General features: G+C 45.4%; 1 protein-coding gene across 3 annotated transcripts in view; it reads right to left on the minus strand.

The window, feature by feature from the left end:
• Window positions 1-21,796, minus strand: part of KSR2 (kinase suppressor of ras 2) — a 525,084-nt gene that overhangs the window by 194,616 nt on the left and 308,672 nt on the right. The gene's annotated exons all lie outside the window — the stretch shown is intronic.

Raw genomic sequence — 21,796 nt, forward strand, 5'->3', positions numbered from 1 at the left:
TGCGGGGTGTTATACAGTGCAATTCACAGCCCTATTTCAGAGATGCTGAACTGTTCACATAGCCCTGAATGAATCTCAAAAACAATATTCAGGACAGCTACTCAGGAGGCTGAGGCAGGAGAATTGCCTGAACCCAGGAGGTGGAGGTTGCGGTGAGCCGAGATCGCACCATTGCACTCCTGCCTGGGTGACAAGAGTGAAACTCCGTCTCAAACAAACAAACAAACAAAGCAATATTCAGGAAAAAACGCTACAGAATATATGAAATATTATCTCATTTCTATAAAGTTCAAAAACATGCAAAATTAAAAGATGCACTATTTAGGGACATGTACATGTGAGGCTTCCCACAGAGGAAAGTGAGACCTGGTCAAACAAACTCAGGTTGATGCCATCTCGGCGGTGAAGGGAAGGGGAAGGCAATCAGGAAGTACACATCGGGGCTGGCAGGAGCTTGTGATACTCTATTTCTCAAGTTCAAATTCAGGACTGAGCGCTCAGGTGTTCATTTCCTCAGGGCTGGGACTACAGTGAGGCAAGTGAGGAAAAACCCCCAGCACAAAATTTAAGGAGGCATCCAAAAAACTCAGTATCAGGGTAAAAATATTTCAATGCAATAATTTTTTAAAATCAAAATGAATGCCCCCAGAAACTCCATGATCAATAAAGTATGATCGACAAAGACTTTTACATAAAGACAGGATTCACCCTGCACCTCCGTGACACGGCCTCACAGGCCCTCGTTCAAATAAAACTTTATTTTATAAAAACAGGCAGTGGGTTCACGTAGATTGCCCACTTAGTTTTTGAAAATATTGTATTAGAACATTTTCATCTTGATAGCTGAGCTTTAGGGCACCTCTTAAATTTTGTATCCAAGGCAAGTCTTTATTCTAAGCCCCATCTTAGTCCTGGCCCTGCAGTTTATCTTTAAAGTATGCATATTAATAGATCATAAACATATACATATAAGCACATACACACGTATGTGGGTATGTAGACACACTAGTTTTTTATTTGCATTATTAGTATTATTTGAGACAGAGTCTTGCTCTGTTGCCCAGGCTGGAGTGCAGTGGCACGATCTCAGCTCACTACAACATCTGTCTCCCAGGTTCAAGCAATTCTCATGCCTCAGCCTCCTGAGTAGCTGGAATTACAGGTGCGCACCACTGCACCCAGCTAATTTTTGTATTTTTAATATAGACAAGGTTTCACCATGTTTGCCAGGTTGGTCTCAAACTCCTGACTTCAAGGACTAGACCTGCCTCAGCCTCCCAAAGTGCCGGGATTACAGGCGTGAGCCACCATGCCCAGTAATATTATTTTTTTTAAAAATATTTTACAGAAAGGGCAAGCCAGTGAGAAAACTCAAAACAATATTGGAGGTGGGAGATCTCTCCTGCGGCACCCTCCCTCATGGTGGGAGAAATGTCCTCCTCAGATGTATCCATCAAAACCAGTAGGATCCAGGGGTATTTCCCACCACAAAGTCCAAACAGATGGGTCGGGGGCTTTGCCGCAGCTTCTGCCAGCCTGGCTAGGAACTTCTCCACCACTTCCCCCGCAGTGGAATAGCACTCTTCAATTTGGAAGCCACTCCATCATGCATTCCAGAGCTTAAGCTTTGTCATGATGCTGCAGGGAAAGTGGAAAAATCCTCATTTTCCAAATGGGGAAACTGAGTCTCAGAGAGGTTGACCAGCCATGCCAACATTGCACAGCAAGGGATGGCAGAGCCTGGCTCACATTTGATGGTATTGAATCTATTCAACACTCATTCCATCATGGCCAACTGATGGGTGGCCTTTCTGAATCAAGAAACACTTCACCTAGTTTACTATTACATCAGAAACTGGGGTGACAAGGGGAATCAAAGGGGAGTTCCAATGAAGCTCTTTTTGTTTTTTTTTTTTGAGATCGAGTCTTGCTCTGTCACCCAGGCTGGATTGTAGTGGCAGGATCTCAGCTCACTGCAACCTTCACCTCTTGGGTTTAAGTGATTCTTTCATCTCAGCCTCCTCAGTAGCTGGGATTCCAGGCGTATGCCACCACACCCAGCTAAATTTTGTACTTTTAATAGAGATGGGGTTTCACCATGTTGGCCAGGCTGGTCTCAAACTCCTGACCTCAAGTGATCCACTCACCTCGGCCTCCCAAAGTGCTGGGATTACAGGCATGAGCCACTGTGCTCAGCTTTGATGAAGCTCTTTTAACTGAGAAAATGGTTTCATCCGAAGAGTGTGTTCCCACAGTGTAGCAAGCAGTATACACTCATGCACCTGAGGCTGGCCACCAGCAGCAGCAGTTGTGTCTAATTGGCTCCCACCCCTTCCTCCTCCCTGGACCCGTGTGGACATCACGTCCAGATTGCCCTCCATGGCAAACAGCCGCCCAGAGCAATGAGCCATTTGGGGAAGCAGCATTTAACTCTTTACGGTCACTGGGGGGCCATCTGCGAGGTGATCACTCGAACACATTGACTGATGAGCAATTTCACAGCTGAGAAGAGCTCATATCACATGTCACTTCCCCCCAAAAGCACCCAGTTTACTCCCAGACTGATTATACAGTCACTGGGAAATGGACTCGTTAGCACGCCACTTGCATAAGTCAGGATTAAAGACATGCCCCTTATAGACACTGTGTTAGTCTCCCAGGCTGCTGTCACAGTGCCATGAACTGGATGGCTTAAAACAATGGAAACGCATTCTCTCACAGTTTTGAAGGCCAGAAGATTTTTTTTTTTTTTTTTTACTGTTTTGTTTTATTTTGTTTTGTTTTGAGATGGAATCTCACTCTGTCGCAGAGGCTGGAGGGCTGTGGTGCAAGCTTGGCTCACTGCAACCTCTGCCTTCCAGGTTCAAGTGATTCTCCTGCCTCAGCCTCCCAAGTAGCTGAGGTTACAGGTGTGCACCACCATGCCCAGCTAATTTTTGTATTTTTAGTAGAGATGGGGTTTCACCATGTTAGCCAGGCTGGTCTCAAACTCTTGACCTCAAGTGACCCACCCACCTCAGCCTCCCAAGGCTAGAAATGTTTATTCTTCAAGGTGTTGGCAGGGCCACACTCCCTCTAAGACACTAGTAGAATCGTTCCTCGCCTCTTCCTAGTTTCCGGCAGCTGCTCTTGGCATTTCCTGACTGGCAGCTGTGTCATCTCAATCTCTGCCTTTGTCGTCACGTGACCTTCTCTCTGTGCGTCTCTGCGTCTGAATTTCTTTCTTCTTATAAGGACACCAGTCATATTGAATTAAGGGCCCACCCTACTCCAGGATGACCTCATCTTAACTTGCCTAATTACACCTGCAAGGACCCTATTTCCAAATAAGGTCACATTCCAAGGTATTGGGGGTTAGGACTTCAACATTATCTCTTTTAATGGGCAACACAATTTAACCCATAGCAGACGTACCTGTCAGGTCATAAAAGTTGCCCTTGAAGAGAAAAATAAACAGTACGGTTTAGTTAGCACCTGAAACTAAGGCTTGCCAACTACCCTCAGCTCTGAGATGAACGCCTGGATGCTAAACTGAAATGTGGCACCTCTCCAGTCCCACCTCTAACACTCTCTCTCCCCTACTCCATCCACAGATCCCCCTGTGTTCCTGAAAGCTGCCAAGTGCTTTCAGCAGAGGCTGTTCCTTCTGTCTTAAATGCACTTCCATCCCATTCCCATTCGTCATCTGGCTGGCCCTACTCAGCCTTGAAACCTTACAGTTTAACAGCATTCACTCTTGGAAGCCTCCCCTGATCCCCAGCTAGATGAGGCATCGCTGTCCCCCCACCATCACTGCCCCCCACCATCACTGCTCCCCTGTTGTAGATTTCTGTGGCACCCTGAACTTCCACTTTGCAGCTCTTAACACTGTTATAATCGGCCCTTTTGAATCTGTGTCCACAGCAGCCTGGATGTTCCATGAGAATGGAGTCTTGAACATAGATTCATCCGTTTCCTTGGTGCTCAACACATGGGGTGACCACTCAAAACATATTTGTGATTGGACAAACAGACAGAGGAATGACTCTTGAAGAGACTGACTTGGAAGTTGTCCTGGGGAAAAGCCATAGTTCATGTATATTTTCAAGGCTTCCTTCAAGGCTCCAGAGTCAACTTGGTAGCATCAGGCAAAGCAGAAAAGAGCTCTAGACCTCAAGGTAAACGTACCTGCCCCTGAATCTTTCCTCTCTCTTAGTTGACCCTGAGAAAGCCACTTAACTTAGCTGGACCATGCAGATCCAGGCTCTAAGCCATACTTGGAGTATGGGTGGACGCTCTTCACTTATTAATGATATGCTCATCTTGCGATGACTGAACTCAAATAGGAATTAGTTTAGGGAAAATACTTTCCTTCCTAGGGCCTTGAGTTTCCCATTTATAACAGCCAAAGAAATTTCTAGGACAGTAGTTTCCAAGTTGAGTTTTAAGGAGGTGTCTCAGGGTCCACTGTTGTTAGGGAACAGAAGGAAGGGGAGGCCCAAGGGTTGGGACACCAGGCCCCCAGGCTCCATGGAACCCAGAATGATTCCACTCTTATCTGCTCATTCATATACTGAGGTTTTAGACAAGATTTTCACAAAAGAGGTTTTATTGCTAAGTAAGAGGAAAGTTTTAAAATGCCAATCTAGAGAAATGGTCTCTGACTTGGATTTTATGCCCCCGTGAAATTAATAAATAGGGGACTGCCTAGAGTTAGCAACTTTTCTCTCCTAGTAAGGACACTAAATAGAAACAATCAGTTGGGCGCAGTCACTCACACCTGTGGTCCCAGAACTTTGGGAATTGCCCTCTGGACAACTGTTGAAGTCTCCTTTTTAGCTCTGTCCCCACAGGCTGATCTGTCTGTCATCCACCTTAGGAAGCAAAGTGTCTATTGTTCATGTCGATCTGACCACTCTCTGTCTCCGCCTCTGCAAATGTGGATTCAAGGGGCTGAGCAGCACCTTAGTGCCAGTTTGGCTGAAGATAACAGCAAGTGGACCAGATAATCTAACAGTAATCAGTGTGTTAGTAAGCAGGAGCAGCACTGGTGAGTTGTGGCCCCAGCGAGGCATCTGCACCTGTAAATCATATGGATCACGTCACAGTCCAAAACCTGTCTTCTATTTATTTCTAGGGCTTGGATACGGTTTGCGGTGAGAAGAAAAACTGTGCAGCATCTACACTGAAGTCATGGGTATTCAGAAAAATCCTACTAGAGTTTAGCTCCACCTGTCTAGGACAGCTTCTGAATATGCAGACGACTCCAGCAGGATCAGTGGTTCTTGACCTCGGCTGCAGGCTGCAATCACCCAGGGAGCTTTACAAAGTGCTGATTCCCAGACCTTATCCTCCAGGGGCTCTGATGTCACTGGACCAGAGTGCAGCCTAGGGATCAGAATTTTAAAATGCATCCCAGGTGACTCGAATGTGAAAGCAAGATTGGAAACTACTGGGCAAGAAGCACATTCTTCTTGTTTCATGGCTAGCTGAAAGCCCATGGTGAAAAGGGGGAAAAGAGGATTCCTGACATTCTCTGAAAGTACATTCTTGAATAACCAGAAAGAGAAATATTCATCAAACAGGTTCATGCTCCTCTTTCAAATTAATAATCATTCATATTCCTCCCTGGCCACTCCATGGGGGGAAAAACAAATGAAAGCATGAATCACAGGTGCCCAACCCACGGACCAGTTGGTGTTTATAGGCAGATGTTGCTCTCGCATGCTCAGCATCCCTATTCTGGCAGTTACATTGCCCTGGTCTTAGAAAATCCACTCCCCTTGATTGCAACCCAGTTGGTTCAGTGGAATCAATTCACTCCAGGGCTTCAAGAGTGGACTAATAACTTGGATCACAACTGGTTAGAGTGACCAGTTCAGGATAAAGACATCTGTGTTCCCATCCACTTAATCAGAGCTAATACTGGACTCTTTTTCTGATACACTTAGAACTGTAAAGATGGAAGTTTGGAGCAGTCAAGGGTTACTATGAAGAAAAAGCCTAACTGGGACTAAAACTCACAAGGAGGAAAGCAAGGCTATGAGATGAAGAAAGAGAAAGAACATGTGCTCATGACACTGAGCTCCTGGATCCAGCCATACCTGAAGCCCTTATTCTATATTCACTTGTATTTGCTGAAACCACCATGTGGTGGGTCTCTGCTTCTTACCTCAGAAAACCTTCTGACAAATGTAATCTTGGAGGCCTCCATGCCAGGTTTCCCTCTTTTCATATCAATCCCCACTCCTCTGCCCAGTATTTACAGGATTTCCCAAGGGGAAAGAAGTTGGCTAAGAAATCGTCTCCTCTCTACACCCCTGAATCCTATCCTCAACCACATACCTGCTCTCAGAACTAAGTTCACACCCATGCAGAGGTCATATTTTTCCTTGTGTAAACCTCAATTTCACAATCTGCCTCCCTACCCAGTGTTCCTGGAAGCAAAATCTCCAACTGTTTGGAAGGGGTTGTGATGGAAGAGTGTGGCCAATCTTAGATCAACGCCTTGGCTTCTCATGAGGGCTAAACATGAAATGACTTCATCAGATACAGTAAGTGGAGAAGCCTCATCAAAAACCACACTGCTTGGACTCATCTTACATTTCCAAATATGGCACTGAAAACAATTATGGTCTTCTGGAACGTGTGTGTGTGTGTGTGTGTGTGTGTGTGTGTGTGTGTGTGCAGCTGTCCAGTTTCCATAGGGGGTTGGTTCCAGGACATCCTACATATACCAAAATCCAATATGTTCACGTCCCTAATATTAAATGGCATAATCTGCATATATTAATAACTTACACCAAGCCTCCTGTCTACTTTACATTATCTGTGGATCACTTATGATACCTGATACAATGTAAATGTTATGTACGTAGTTGTTATTCTTTATCGTTTATAAAATAATGACCAAAAAGTCAGTACCTGTTCAGTACAGACACAATCATCCATGCTTTTTCAAATATTTTGGATCTGCAGTTGGTGAAATCCATGGATGTAAACCCATGGATACAGAGGGTCAGGGATATTGTCCTGCAAAGTTGAAAATACTTGTTCTTTGGCCCTCTGCAGAAGCAGCAGCTGACCCCATCCAGCTGTTTCTAGCCTATAACACATAGGATTGGTTCACTGGGTCCTTGTGGGAGTCTGTGGGGCCGGGAACACTGACATCATTAGTCCCACTTTATAGATGGACAGACAGGTGAGGTGGCAGTCTAAAGTGATCCTAATGCTCGGGGCTGGGCTGAGGCAGAGCCCCTGTGCTTCCCACCACATCCTGCTGACTCCTAAACCCTGGGGTCCTGATATGCCCCAGTTTGGGTGCCTGCTGGGGCTGGCAGCCTCCTAGAAAGGACTGCTGCAGGACAAGGCGCTGGTTCCTGGGGTTTCCAGAGAATGCTGCAGCCAAAGCCTGGAGGGTTTGGGGTACAGAAGTAATTACTCCAGCTGTAAGCAGGGCAAGGTGTGCCGATTCCCCCCAGGGATCCAGGACCCCAGGCTTGTCACGATGGGGTCAGCATCAAGTTTCTCCTAAACGGGCATGCCAGTGCCTGCCCTGTAGAGCTCCTTCTCTGGCATCTCCCCCCTCCTTCTCACTCCTCAGTATTTAGCATTGAAGCCCCAGCATTGCTCCCTCCCTTCCACAATCCCCCAGCCGCCACCACCAAGTCTTCTCTGTCTGCAATAAGGGTTTTTAAGGAATGCAGTGCAGAAGGGCTGCCAGTGTTCATGAGGCTGCGAAGGGTGGGTGATTACAGTCAGAGAGGGGAGGGAGAAAGATCCAGGAGAGGCAGAGACAGAGATGAGAGATGTGGTGACCAGGAGAAAGAAAGACTGAGAGGGTGGAAGCCATACAGAGAGAGGAGAGAGGAAGACAGGGCCCAAGGAAGAAAATAGCAGAAAAACAGACTCAGTTACCCAAACAGACAGAACTTAAGACAGATGTGAGGGAGAAAGAGAGCAGAGAGAGTAAACACAGGAGGGCAGGTAAGACGGAGAGAGGGGCTCAGGGGCTGAGAGCCCACCCACGCCTGCCTGATCATGCCGACTTTTAGCAGACGGAAGAATTGCTTTGACAGAGGCCTTGAACAGAGCAGCATGGGGCACAATACAACACTTGCCCCTTTTATCCCCAGCCAAGAAGATTTTGGCCTGAGATGAAAAGCAGGGTCTCAGATCCTGCCCAGAGGCTAATGGTGCCAAGCCTGAGTGCAGGTGTATGTCAGGGGCCAGCACGGGCCCTGGGTGCCGTGGGTGAGAGGCTGTGGCACGACCACCCGAGGAAGCAGCCTGTTATTTGGAGAAGGAAGACTCTCCATTCTAAATGAGTAACAAAGAGGTAAGGTCCCCAGGGTGAAAATCTGAGTTATCAAAGCTTCATCCTAGGAGCACATACATAGCGGGGAGGACAGGCTTCTGTGGCATGTTAGTGATACTGGACTGGGCCAGGAGCAGAGTCCTAAGGATGGGAGGAAAGGCTGAACCATCCTTTTTGTTTAAATTTTTAGTGATGGAGTCTCACTCTGTCCCCCAGGCTGGAGTGCAGTGGCGTGATCACAGCTCACTGCAACCTCAATCCTGCTGCCTCAGCCTTCTTTTTACTTTTATTCTTTTGTAGAGATGGGGTCTCAAACTCCTGGACTCAAGCAATCCTCCTGCTTTGGCCCCCAAAGTGCTGAGATAAGAGAGGTAAACCACCACACTCAGCCTAAACCGGTCTTTTTAAAGAGAAAAGTTCCAGTTACAAGAATCAGTAAGGGACATACCATTTATGGCAAGTTCAATGGTCACAAACTGGTGGTTGCCATATATGTGTTACATAACCTGTGATGGTTTTTATTAGAAAAAAAATTTTAATCCATTGCCAATATTTTTTAAATTGTGAGATTATCTACAAAAATCTAGATGTCTGACTTCTCTCAGAAAATTTGGATAATGTGATGACACTTTTTCCCCTTCCCATAGAGAAATGACTGACTTGGACTGAGGGTTGACTGCCTTCTTTAAAAGTGGGGGAGGAGGTGATCTCCAGTTTGCCACAATCCTCACCCCTCCCTATTGTCTGACACCAACTGTATCCCTCATCCCTGATGACCCCTAACGTCCTCAATCTGGATTCACTGAGTAACCATTGTGCCCCTAGCATAAGGCATTGGGGCTTCATTTATGCCTTCAAAACATACTTGTTCAGGATCTATGATGTTGCAGGCCCCAAGGATATGGCAGTGAACAGAAAAGATAAGATATTACCTTTACAGAGCACAGACCTTAATCCTTTGCATTTCATTTTTTACGATCTTCACCATCACCTTGCCAGAAAGGTATTGACACTTTATGCATCAGGAAACTGAGGCCTGAATATTTTCTTATGCTTAGTGAGGTAGGTGCTTATGTTTAGGTGTGTTACTGAAAATATTCAACCACTCTTATGCGATGGCACAGGCCTAATAGAAACATATCCAACCAATCAAGCCAAGCCAACGAGGAAATATGCTCAGCCAATCAGAATACAATCCAGCCAATCAGGATACAGTCCAGCCAATCAGAAAATATGCCCAGCCAATCAAAACATACACTCAACCAATTTGGGTACACACACCCAAATACATGTTTAACCAATCAGATTGAACGGTGCTACAGGATACACAACAGCTGAATGCCTGCCGTGCCTGTCAGTTTACTGTCTTACTATGCAGGGATAAAGATACTTTGTCCATCTGAACAATTTCTAGTTTCCCAATGGTGATTACACACCTCCCAACAATCAGCAGTATTGTGAGGTAGGCAGATGGCATCAATATGCACATTTGCCAGATGAAGAAACCAAGGCTCTGAAATGCTGAGTGATTTAACAAGAGCCACACAGCCAGGGGTAACAGCTGGGAGGAAAATCAAGATTTCCCAACTCCTGGCCCAGAGTTTTGCCTGCATCCTAAAGGGCTTGTAACTAACTTGACTGCAATATCACTGAGGTCAGGGACTATACAGTACATTTATTTGACTCCGCAGTATCTTATTTTACATCTCAGAAATTCAATCAATACTGATCGCTGCATTCAGCTATGGTGTAGGGTGGGGTGATGTCCAGTAGAAACCAATGAAGATTAAACCTGCTCTAAATCCAAACACCATACAACAATATCAACAACCACAGCACTTAGGTACTGCTTCCTATGCAGCAGGTATAGTGCTTAGGATCCTTTCATTTCATCCTAAAAATCAATCCACGAGAAAGGGATAGGGTGCCCATTTTAAAGATGGAGAACCTGAGGCTGGGAATTGTTAAGTAATACATGGCAGAGATAAGATCTGAACCCAGGCTTGTCCAACTCTCAACTGCCTGCCTGGCCAAAGCCAGGATGCCATGGCTTTGCCTTGGGAGTGAGGCTGAGTCTCTACTTGGTAGCATGATTAACTTTCCCTAGAAGGCTGTGTGCTTCCTAGAGGAGTGTCAGGGGATAGGATAAAAAAGAAACTCCTTTCCAAGGACCACTGGGGAACACAGCCCGACAGAAACAGGGAAATGAAATGGTTTCTGTACAATGGTGGAGACACAGCCTGCTAATTCAGACCATGAACTGATCTGGCCTCGGGTTGGAGGAGTGCTCTTCAAAGCCTTTAAAGACAGGGACCCCACATTAGCCATGCTTGCTCTAGTGAACACTGGTTGTCAGCCTCCCCAGCATTCATTCTCTCTTTCAGGCAAATGCCAGGGCTAATACTGAGTGTCAACTTGATTGAATTGAGGGATAAAAAAATATTAATCCTGGGTGTGTCTGTGTAGGTGTTGCCAAAGGAGATTAACATTTGAGTCAGTGGGATGGGAGAAGGCAGATCCACCTTAATCTGGTGGGCATAATCTAATCAGCTTCCAGGTAACATAAAGCAGGCAGACAAATGTGAAAAGGAGAGATGGGCCTAGTCTCCCAGCCTACATCTTTCTTTTATGCTGGATGCTTCTGGCCCTCAAACATACATTCCAAGTTCTTCAGTTCTGGGGCTCAGACTGGCTCTCCCTGCTCCTCAGCTTGCAGACAGCCTATTGTGGGACCTTGTGATTGTGTAAGTTAATACTTAATAAACTCCCCTTTATATCTATATATGTATATGTGTGTGTGTGTGTGTATATATATATATATACATGTGTGCATGTATATATATATGTGTGTGTGTGTGTGTGTGTGTGTATCCTATTAGTTCTGTCCCCCTAAGAGAACCCTGACTAATACAGATTTTGGTACCAGAAGTGGTTCTAGAGAAACAGAATATTAAGGATGGAGTTCTTTTGTTGGTTCTGGAGTTTCTGGAGTTGGCTGATTAATATGAACAGGCCCAAAAATGCTAAGGACTCTACTTCTAATAGTATAGAGAACACTGATTGTCCTTGGCATGAATGGTTTAGAGAGTTATGCAAAATAAATACATTTGATACTCCTGATTCACCGCTTATGAGAGGCAAGGAGTTTAGTGACTCTATACATAATAACTTTGAACATATGTGGAGAACCAGGAACATACTGAAGCTGGTTGATTGCTCCTCAATTCAGTAGACAAAGTGATGAAAGAAAATTATAAACTCATAGATTCTGTCTCCCAGCTTTAGAAACTGAGCCTCCAATCTGCTAAGATTGCCCTGAGTGAGAGTCTTATCTCCTGTGGAGAAAGCTGAAATTGTGGAAAAACAGACATAAGCTCTTATCATGTGAGTGGCTGACCTGCAACAACAGATGCATGCACAGTCTTGCCAGGTGTCTACTGTGAAAGGGAGGACATTGATTGGAAAAGAATGAGACTCTGCAACTTGAAATGGGGATTTGTGGGAAGATGCTGATGAACCTGGGGACACTGAGTTCATAAACTTTGATCAACCCTTTTTGCCAGGAGGAACAACTTCCCCATCCCTAATAGTGGCAATGTCCCCTCCCTGACCCATGCTGCCATCAGCCTTTCCACCTTTGTCTGAGGAGATAAACCCTGCACTACCTGAGGGAATACTCATGACCTCCCCTGAGGCAAAATATTGTTGATTCTCCTTAGGAGATACCCCCAACAGCCTGTTTGCTTCTAGACCTATAGCTAGACTCAAGTTATAGCAGGCCCCTGGAGGTGAGGTTGAGAGTGTGACCTATGAGGAGGTGCACTACACTCAAACAGAATGGTTTGAGTTCTCTAATTTATATAAGTTTGAGTTCTCCAGCAATCAAGAACAGGCATGGGAATGGATATCAAGTGTATGGGATACTGGTGGAAGGAACACAGAGTTGGATCAGGCTGAACGTATTGATTTGGCCCACTAAGTAGAAACTCTGCATTTAATGTTGCAGCTTAAGGAGTTAAAAAAAAAAAAAAAAAGGTTCCAATAGTTTATTTGCTTGGTTAGCTGAAATATGGATTAAAAGATGGCCCACTGTGAGTGAGCTGGAAATGCCTGATCTTCCTTGGTTTAATGCAGAGGAAGAGATCCAAAGGCTTAGGGAGATGGGGATGGTGGAGTGGATTAGTCACTTTAAACCTACTCATCCCAGCTTGGAGTGTCCAGAAGATACACCCTTGACCAATGCCTTGTGAAACAGATTTGTGAGGGCAGCACCTGCATCTTTGAGGAGCCCTGCAATTGCTCTTCTCTGTATGTCAGATCTAACTGTGGGAACTGCAGTCAGTCAACTACAAAATTTAAATACAATGGGAATAATTGGATCACAAAGTGGCAGGGTTCAAGTGGTGGCATTCAACCGTCAAAGGCAAGGTGAGCGTAACTACTGTAATAGACTGCAGAGGCAAAGTGGCAATCAGCATACCCTGACTCTAAGTGAAGTAACTCAGGAATAAAAAACCAAACATTGTATATTCTCACTAATATGGGGGAGCTAAACTATGAGGACACAAAGCCATAAGAATGATATAGTAGGCTTTAGGAACTCAGGGGACAGTGTGGCGGGGGTGGTGGCAGATTAAAAGACTACATATATGGTACAGTGTATACTGCTTGGGTGAAGTGTGCACCAAAACCTCACAAATCCCCACTAAAGAACTTACTCATGTAACCAAATACCACCTGTACCCCAACAGCTTATGGAAGAATTAAAAAGTAACAATAATGTTTTAAAAAGAATAGTTTGACTCATGTAGAGCTCTAGCTTTGGCTAACTAATTACAGTGTTCCTAGAAGTGAAATTGATAGGAAGCCCTCTGCATTCCTACTTAAATTATACAAACAGAAAACTTCTAGGTCGAATGGACAAAATACTAATTTGGATTATAAAAGCAGAATCACAGCCCCTCAATCAATTTCCAGACTTGAGCCAGTTTACAGACACAGAACCCCTTGCATGAAGGGGAGGCCATGTCCCTTGAGAAAGGACCTCACTATATTACCAACAATTTATGCAGTGAATCTTTCTCCCATCCTTCCCCAAGGAGACCTCCAGCCTTTTAACAGGGTAACTGTACACTGGGAAAAGGGAAATGATCAGATATTTTGGGGGAATACTGGACACTGGCTCTGAGCTGATATTCATTCCAGGGAACCCAAAACATCACTGTGGTCCTCCAGTTAAAGTAGGGGCTTATGGAGATCAGGTAATGAATGGAGTTTTAGCTCAGGTCTGACTTATAGTGGGTCCAGTGGGTCTCTGGACTCATCCTGTGGTCATTTTCCCAGTGCCAGATTGCATGATTGGCAAAGACATACTTAGCAGCTGGCAGAATCCTCACATTGGCTCTGACTGGTAGGACAAGGGCAATTATGGTGGCAAGGGCCAAATGGAGGCTATTATAGCTGCCTCTACCTAGAAAAATAGTAAATCAAAAACAATATCGTATCTCTGGAGGGATTGTGAAGATTAGTGCCACCATCAAGGACTTGAAAGACGCAGGTGAGGTGATTCCCACCACATCCCTGTTCAACTCTCCCATTTGGCCTGCACAAAAGACAGATGGATGTTGGAGAATGAGAGTGGATTATCATAAGCTTAACCAAGTGGTGACTCCAACTGCAGCTGCTGTACCAGATGTGGTTTCATTGCTTGAGCAGATTAACACATCTCCTGGTACCTGGTGTGCAGCCACTGACTTGGCAAATGTCTTTGTCTCCATTCCTGTCCACAAGGTCCACTAGAAGCAATCTACCTGCAGCTGGCAAGGCCAACAGTATACCTTTACTGTACTACCTCAGGGCTATATCAGTTCTCTGGCTTTGTGTCATAATCTTATTTGGAGACACCTTGATTGCTTTTCGCTTCTGCAAGATATCACAGTGGTCCATCACATTGATGACATTACATTGATTAGATCCAGTGAGCAAAAAGTAGCAAACACGCTGGACTTATTGGTGGGACATTTGTGTGCCAGAGGATGAGAAATAAACCCAACTAAACTTCAGGGACCTTCTACCTCAGTAAAATTTCTAGGGGTCCAGTGGTGTGGGACCTGTCGAGATATTCCTTCTAAGGTAAAGGCTAAGTTGCTGCATTGGTTCCTCCTACAACCAAGAAAGCAGCTCAACACCTAGTGGGCCTCTTTGGGTTTTGGAGGCAACACATTCCTCATTTGGGTGTATTACTCCAGCACATTATTGAGTGACCCAAAAGGCTGCCAGTTTTGAGTGGGGTCCAGAACAGGATAAGGCCCTGCAACAGGTCCAGGCTGCTGTGCAAGCTGCTCTGCCACTTGGGCCATATGACCCAGCAGATCCAATGGTGCCTGAGGTGTCAGGGGCAGGTAGGGATGCTGTTTGGAGCCTTTGGTAGCCCCCATAGGTGAATCACAGCAGAGGCTTCTAGGATTTTGGAGCAAGGTCCTTCCATCTTCTGCAGGTAACTACTCTCCTTTTGAGAGACAGCTCTTGGCCTGTTACTGGGCTTTGGTGGAGACTGAACGTTTGACAACAGGTCATCAAGTCACCATGCAACCTGAACTGCCTGCCATGAACTGGATGCTTTCTGACCCACCCAGCCATAAAGTGGGTCATGCACAGCAGCATTCCATCATCAAATGGAAATGGTATATGCGTGATCAGGCTCAAGCAGGTCCTGAAGGCACAAGTAAGTTACATGAGGAAGTGGCTCAAATGCCCATGGTCGCCACTCCTGCCACTCTGTCTTCTCTCCCCCTGCCTGCACTGATGGCCTCACAGGGAGTTCTCTATAATCAGTTGACAGAGGAATAGAAGACTAGGGACTGGTTCCCAGATGGTTCTGCATGATACACAGGCACTACCCGAAAGCGGACAGCTGCAGCACTACAGCCCCTTTCTAGGACATCCCTGAAGGACAGCGGTGAAGGGAAATCTTCCCAGTGGGCAGAACTTCAAGCAGTGCACATGGTTGCATACTTTGCCTGGAAGGAAAAATGGCCACATGTGTGATTATATACTGATTTGTGGGCTGTAGCTAGTGGTTTGGCTGGATGGCCAGGGACTTGGAAGAAGCATAATTGGAAAATTGGTGACAAAGAAATTTGGGGAAGAGGTATATGGATGGAACCCTCTGAGTGGTCAAAAACTGTGAAGATATTTATATCCCATGTGAGTGCTCACCAACAGATGACTTCAGCGGAGGAGGAGTTTAATAATCAAGCGGATAGAATGACCCGTTATGTGGACACCACTCAGCCTCTTTCCCTGGCCACCACTGTCATCACCCAATGGGCCTATGAACAAAGTGGCCATGGTGGCAGGGATGAAAGTTACACATGGGCTCAGCAACACAGACTTCTACTCACCAAGCATGACCTGTTCAAAGCCACTGCTGAGTGCCCAATTTGCCAGGAGTGGAGACCAACACCGAGCCCTCGATATAGCATCATTCCTTGCGGTGGTCAGCCAGCTTCCTGGTGACCAGTTGATTATACTGAACTTTTTCCATCATAGAAAGAGCAGAGTTTTGTCCTCACTGAAATAGACACTTACTCCACACAATGCTTCTGCCAAAAACTACCATCCATGAACTCACGGAATGCCTTATCCACAATCATGGTATTCCACACAGCATTGCCTCTGACACAGACACTCACTTTACAGCTAAAGTATGGCAGTGGGCTCATGCTCATGGAGTTCACTGGTCTTACCATGCTTCCCATCATCCCAAAGCAGCTGGATTGATAGAACGATGGAATGGCCTTTCAAAGTCACAATTACAATGCCAACTAGGTGACAATACTTTGCAGGGGTCAGGTAAAGTTCTCCAGAAGGCCATGTATGCTCTGAATCAGTGTCCAGTATATGGCACTGTTTCCCCCATAGCCAGGACTCATGGGTCCAGGAACCAAGTAGTGAAAGTGGAAGTGGCACCACTCACCATCACCCCTAGTGCCCCACTAGCAAAATTTTTGCTTCCTGTTCCTGCAACATTACGTTCTGCTGGCCTATAGGTGTTAGTTCCAGAGGGAGGAATGCTGCCACCAGGAGACACAATGATTCCACTAAACTGGAAGTTAAGATTCCCACCTGGACACTTTCAGCTCCTCCTACCTTTAAGTCAACAGGCTAAGAAGGGAGTTAGTTACAATGTTGGCTGGGGTGATTCACTCAGACTGTCAGATGAAACCAGTCTACTACTCCACAGTGGAGGTAAGGAAGAGTATGCATGGAATACAGAGATCCATGAGGGCGTCTCTTAGTCTTACCATGCCCTGTGATTAAGGTCGATGGGAAACTACAACCGCCCAATCCAGGCAGCTCTACAAACGACACAGACCCTTCAGGAATGAAGGTTTGGGTCACTCCACCAGAAAAAAAAAAAAAAGAACGTGACTTGCTGAGGTGCCTGCTGAAGGCAAAGGAAATACAGAATGGGTAGTAGAAGAAGGTAATCATCAATACCAGCCACGACCACATGACCAGCTGCAGAAACGAGAACTGTAACTGCATGCGTATTTCCTCCTTTTGTTAATAACACATTTGTGCATGTATTCACTTGTACTAAGAAAATGTATTCATTTTATTTCCTTTTCCATTATCATATGACATAAAATGTATTGACTGCCTATCAGAATGAAGCATTGTTGACTTTGTGTAACAGTATTTGGGTTGGAGATTGGTGCACTTCTGGTTACATGAAGGACAGTTGTGTTATGAGGTAATTACGACCTCACTATTGTCTTTATTTGGAGATTATGTATGATATCAGGAGATGTGTATGGGTTCAAGTTGACTTGGGGTGTACTTGTGATGGCTAATACTGAGTGTCAGCATGATCGGATTGAGGAAGGCAAGGTATTAATCCTGGGTGCATCTATGTGGGTGTTGCCAAAAGAGATTAACGTTTGAGCCAGTGGGCTGGGGAAGGAATCTGGTGGACACGATCTAAGCAGCTCCCAGCGAATATAAAGCAGGTAGAATAAATGTGGAAAAGGAGAGACTGGCCTAGCCTCTCAGCCTACATCTTTCTCCCACGCTAGACGCTTACTGCCCTTGAAAGTCGGACTCCAAGTTCTTCTGTTCTGGGACTCGGACTGGCTCTCCTTGCTCCTAAGCTTGCAGATGGCCTATTGTAGGACCTTGTGATCATGTAAGTTAATACTTAATAAACCCCTTTTTAATATAATATATATCCTATTAGTTCTGTCCCTCTAAGAGAACCCTGACTAATACAGCAAAACTCTTCATTTCTAACCCATAGGCAAAGATCATGATCCAGATCAAGCCATTTCTCTGGCTCTGCTAATTGGTTCAGAGATGAATATACAGCCAAGCCTGTGGATTTAGAGTGAATCTCAGATCTAAACAATCTTACTCTGCCACTATGGACTAGAATAGGGGAGACTGCTAGGGCCACCTTGCCACCATAGAGAGCATAGAAGTGAAGCCATCTAAAGAACAGCAGGGCTGAGAGATAGAGACTAAGTCGCAACATGAACAGAGCCCCTAGATACAGCCATATCTGAAGCCTACAGAGCCTATGGACCTTTTAATTACAGGTATCAATAAGTTACCTTTACACTTTTAAAAAAACCACTTAGGTTGGGTTGCCTATCACTTGGAACCATGACTCCCAATCACCATCACCACCACGCAGTGATAAAGAGCTGCTTAATTTTCAATCCACAAAATGGTCTGAGGGCAGTTTTTCTTGGTCACTTGCTTCCCTGGTCAGTTAAGCAGGAGAACCGTCCAAAAACTCAAAGACTGCATCAGAATTCAGAGACTTCAGTTCCTGACTGGGTGAAGCCAAGCCCAGCCAGCCCTGCAGCTCTGGAGGGCAATAAGTAGAATTCTTTGTCTATTGCCATGTAGATCCTGAGCAGCTGAAGGTTCATAGTCCTGGACACACAGTGAATGCCCAAAGAGGTTTACTGTTATCTATTCGAAACTATCTGTGTGTGCCAGCTCCATGCCAGACCCGGTGATGAACAAGACTGACATAGTCACTGCCTTCATGGGACTGATATTAGGAGAATGAGGCATGAAACAAACACTCATGTAAGTACATATATGCCTGCACATTGTGCTAAATAAGTGCTTCTGAAGAAAGATACAGAGATGAGAAAATGTGGGACTGATGTAATAGAATGGCAGGCAATACTTTCCTAAGGAAACAATAATTCACATGGAAGTGATAATAATGAGTGGGTGTCCACTAGCCTGAGAGTTCACGGCAAGAGAGAGCATAGTTCATTGAAGGAATTCATGTGACGGGGCAGAGAGAGAAAAATGAAGCTAGAGAGAGCACCGGAGCCGACCAGGGTCTGGTGTGACATGTTAAGGATCTGGGCTGTAGCTTATGAACAATGGGAGATCATGGTAGAATCTTATCTTAATCTGGGGTTGAGAGCCAGATTTTCAGTTTGGGAGGATTACATCGATGGTTGGAATTGGGTCAAAGTGGATACAGGACGATCCGTTTGGAAACTAATAGATTGCTTGGACCAGGGTGGTGGTGATAGAGGAGGAGAGGGAAAGAAGTGGAGGGTCGGAAGTCACAGTCTACATCCCACGAACTAAGTCTGGCCCTCCGCCTGTTACTGTGAGTAAAGCTCTATTGAAACACAGCCACATTCATTTGTTTTGGCATTGTCTCTCGATGCTTTGTGTTACAATGGCAGAGTTAAGTCATTGTCACGGAGATCACATGGCCTGCAAAATTGGAGATATTTACTATCTGGCTTTTTACAGAAAAAGGTTGCTGACCCCTGATTTAGAAGCCTCATTCAACAAGACGTGGAATATAGGGCATCCTGGAAAAGAAGGGTCAAAGTTCACACCTAAATATAGGCTTATCCAACTGGATAGATGGGCAAAATGGGGCTGCCAGAAGACCAGGCTTACTGGGGAGGAAGGTAAATTTGATTGAAATAACCCAACCCCCCCACAACCCTACCACTTCACAGAAATGAGGTCAGGCCAAGTTATGTGCAGAAAGAGCATGCAACTTGGTGTCTGAAGGCATTATGGTTTTTAGTCTTGCCTTTGATGCACTATGTAACTTCCAGCCAAGAATTTTCCCCTCTTGGAATGTCAGTTTCCTCATCCACAGAATGGAGATGCAGGGGTGTGGATAAGGAATACAAATGCCTAGTGTACACTGCACAGTTCTATAGCAAGGTTACTTCTTGCTTTGAAATCAGCTGATGCTCAAAAGCGAAGTTACTGGGACAAAGGCAGTAACAATCAGACATAGGTCCTGATGAGGAGGAACGGCATTGCCCACTCTGACAGCGTGTACCTGACCAAGGATCAGGACTTAACTCCAACAGACATAAATGGCACCCCTGGTTTCTAACGCCAACCACTTACCTACCAATTTTAGTTGCCACAATGCCTGGTGAGAGCAATCGTAACAAAAGGTCTGAGGTTGTCTATTGCATGCTGAGCCCAAACTGTTTTTTGCTAAGGCAAGAAGTACACAATGTGTAGGCAGGAACAAGAGAAGACTGATGATGAGAACCCAGAAGTTGCCTCTCATGGAACATACACACCCACGCACGCTGCACACACATAGACACAGCTCATGCCCACAGGCTTCAGCAGCCCTCCATACACACAAAACATTTAAACAAAGACATGGCTAACTTCCTTTGAACTTCCACCAGCTTGTTGATGAGCACTTTAAGTAGCAGCAGAGAATGCTGTTCTGCGACCCTCTTGACATAATGGCGAGAGCCACTGGTTGGGCATCAAGAGGCTCAGATCCGAGTCCCAGCTCTGTAGCCCTGGGCAAGTCCTTTCCACTCTCTGGCCTCAGTTTCCCTATCTGTAAAATGAGGGGCTGGACTGAGTGATTTCTGAGGCCTTTTTCAGCTCTGTCATCTATCCTAGAACAGAGATTAAAAATTGAGAGCCCCCAAACAAAATATAACCCACAAACCTGTGGAGCTATCCAGCATGGGCTTATACGGTGTCAAAGGTTGCTAACATTTTTAAAATGGGAGAGTTTTTGTAAAAATCAGGATCTCCAACTTATGAAAAAGATCAAACAATCTGGTAGTACTGGGCCCACATCTCCACAGGGCCACAGCTGCTGGAGCCGGAGAGCAGCTGTTCACGCCTCACCTCCTTCTTCTCTCCCCCACATCAGGCTGCTTCACTTTGCAGGTACTTCTCAGAACCCAGCAGGTATCTCAGAGGACAAGCCTTGTTCCAATGGGCATTTAAGGTGACACTGAGAGTCTGAATAGGTACTGACTTGCCATGATTATACAGATTGGCCCTGGAACTGCCTTTTCTTATTTTTGTTTGGAAAATGAGGAGGAGGTCTGCATTGGTTTCCTACGGCTGCTATAATGAAATACTAAAAACTGGTGGCTTAAAACAAGAGAAGTTTATTCTCTCACTGTTCTAGAGGCCGGAAGTCCAAGATCAAGGGGGTTCTTGGTTCTCAAAGCAGAGTTGGTTCTTTCTGGAGGCTCTGAAGGAGAACATGCCTCTCTCTCAGCTTCTGGTGGCTCCATCAATCCTCGGCATTCCTTGGCTTGTAGACGCATCACTCCAATCTCTGCCCCCATCTTCACCTGGTGCCATCCTGGTATCCCTGTCCAAATTTCCCTCTTCTTAAAAGGATACCAGTCATACCAGACTTTAATGACTTCATTTTAACTCCATCACACCTGCCAAGACCCTTCAATCACACCTGCCAAGACCCTATTTCCAAGTAAGGAGACATTCACAGGTGAGTGGGGTAGGATTTGGGCACAGCTTTTTGGGGCCACAATTCAACCCATGACAAGGCCGAATTTACCTGACTAAACAAGAGTGGAAATGAACACGCAAAACAAGAGGTTGAAAACTTCCTTGAAACAGAGAGATATTTAATAGATACATTTTCAAATGAGTCCTGACAATTTGACACATGTGCAGTAAGGCAAATTGCTTACATCCAGGCTTTATCTTCTGTGTTAATTTCTTGCACATTACATCTGGAATAACTCCCCTCCCATCACAGAGAAGCACCAGGAAGGCTGAGGACTGGGCTCCCAGCTTCCTGGAAATTCACGGGACAGGTGTGCAGGGCACAGAAGGACCCTCAGTCTCCTGATGCCACACAGTGGAGTTTTCTATAAAGACGTGATATACTAAGAAAGATACAACACCACTTTTGTAGGCATCCTGCCAAGGACGTCTAGCCTGAGTCCAGCCAGGAGGAAACATTGGCAGACCCAAGTTGAGAGACATTCTATTAACTGACGCCTCCTCTTCAAAGATGCCAAAGTCATACACAACAATGAAAAAGGCCGAGAAACTGTTCTAGCTTGCACAATACCTAAACACAATACATGACCTCAGATTCAATCCTGTACCCGAAAATAAAAACTGCTCTAAAGGATACTATCGGGGCGATTGCTGAAATTGCCATCTGGCAAGATGAAAATACTGATTCAATGT

This window comes from Callithrix jacchus, chromosome 9, assembly GCF_049354715.1.
Source record: "Callithrix jacchus isolate 240 chromosome 9, calJac240_pri, whole genome shotgun sequence".
Taxonomy (NCBI): Eukaryota; Metazoa; Chordata; class Mammalia; order Primates; family Cebidae; genus Callithrix; species Callithrix jacchus.